Source organism: Hemibagrus wyckioides, linkage group LG11, assembly GCF_019097595.1.
Source record: "Hemibagrus wyckioides isolate EC202008001 linkage group LG11, SWU_Hwy_1.0, whole genome shotgun sequence".
Taxonomy (NCBI): domain Eukaryota; kingdom Metazoa; phylum Chordata; class Actinopteri; order Siluriformes; family Bagridae; genus Hemibagrus; species Hemibagrus wyckioides.
In genome coordinates this window covers 23,446,964-23,448,767 of record NC_080720.1, presented here as the reverse complement: position 1 = coordinate 23,448,767, position 1,804 = coordinate 23,446,964, and the positions used below count along the sequence as shown (strand labels likewise).

Genomic DNA, 1,804 nt, shown 5'->3' with positions numbered 1-1,804 from the left:
AGAATTATAGTACATTACTCTATTATGTATAAGATGAGGCCTCTGTGTTCTACTGAACTTCTAAAAAAGTATAACGCAGAAATCACAGTAGATTATAGTGAGGATAGTATTGTATTAATTGATGAGGAAGGTGAGATGGTACCAACCCTATGTAGAATAAGAAAGAGGATGATGATGTGTGTAAACTACTGGTACAATGATGGTATCAAATCTACATAGAAAAGATAAGAGTGGAGGAGGAACATGATGATGATGATGATGATGATGTGAATAAGGTGGTAGAGTGACAGATATAATTAGGATTATTAACAAAGCCTTTCCCTTTTTATGTATTGAATCATGTTCCACATGCTTGTTTAAGGTGTTGGTTATGCAGATTGCTAAATCTTTTTTGAATGAATTAACACTGAAAAATATGTTAACCATTCAGAAGCTTTTGAAGTTTCCCCAAAATGAATATTGTTATATCAAAATGATATTGACATCTATTGTGCAAAAAATGTTAAGCACATGCAAAGAAATAGTTCCAAGCAGAGACACTTTCAAAATAATAAAATGAAACATTTTTTACACTAAGCAAACAAACAAACAAACAAACCCATCTTGGAGAATGTACCATGGAGAATTTGGCTAACACACTTGCATGCAAAACCAAGAAAACTGTTACATAATACTGTATGCTGCGTTCTTTGCTCTAACATTTAATTTAATTTAATGTGTTTATACTGACTCAGTAATGTAGAAGTAATAGAACAAACAAAATAGGGTGCATTTTTAATATCCTGAAATGATGGTTCTCAAACCTTTTTAAAAGAATAGAAGTTTTCTAATAGTTTATATCAGTGTGTCCAGCAAACCCTACTGATCTTTCTAGAATTCAACAAACCTGAAAGTAAATCTAGTAAAATATTATTAGATGCCTATTAATATAGCTTAATATAACCTTGCTAACCATAGATTGTTTGCTTAGTTCTGGTAAACAGAAGAAAAATTGCATTCCAGAAAGGCCCACATTTCAGGCCCCACATACCTGTGGTGCTGTGGCTTAGTTGGTTAAAGTACCTGCCTTGTCAACAGGAGATCCTAGGTTCAATTCCTAGCAGTGTCTGACTTGTCTGTTGTAAAAGCCATGCCTCCATTCCCTTTATGAGGAAGTGGTTAAGTGTCTGGTTGAATGGTTAAGGTTTAAGAAAATTCTGCTTAATGATCATTTTTATAATTTTTTTTTATTGTACTGTTATATATGTCAACGCACCCTTAAATTTAAAATTGCAATATCATATAAGATCATCTTCTACCTTGATTGTAATATAGCCATCAAGAACATTTAAGGACAAAAAGAAAAAATTTGGAATAACCTGCTTGCATACATTGGGGTCCAAAAGTGTAAGACCGCTAATGACAAAGCTTCTGTTTGGCTTTTTTTTTCTTTTTTTCCAATTTAACCCAAATTCATTTCATTATCAGCAACTTGAGTAAAATGTAAAATCTTAAAAATATTTACATGAAATGTCCCCTTTTCGCTATAATGATTCAAGATTTAGGATTCCATCTCTCATTCAAACAAATATGATACCACTCTGGTAAGTCTACTGAAGTAAAGAGTAAAGAGTTATGTTGATTAAATCAGCAAAAAATTCTGCCTGTTTAGGGGTGCTGATGTTCAATTGTTTATTTCACATTCCACAGAGGTGCTTATATTAAAGTAGACACTCGGGGCATTAACAGTTTGTAGTTTTTGTGGTAATTCTGTTTTTAGAGGTAATTATTTTCATAGAACAATTCCAAAAAAAACCACATAGAT

At 32.2% G+C, this 1,804-nt stretch overlaps 1 non-coding gene across 1 annotated transcript; it reads left to right on the top strand.

Annotated features, from left to right (window-relative positions):
* Window positions 1-1,034: 1,034 nt before the first annotated feature.
* trnat-ugu (transfer RNA threonine (anticodon UGU)) lies at window positions 1,035-1,108 on the top strand. Its single transcript has one exon. It is a non-coding gene; the product is annotated as a tRNA-Thr (tRNA).
* Window positions 1,109-1,804: the final 696 nt, after the last annotated feature.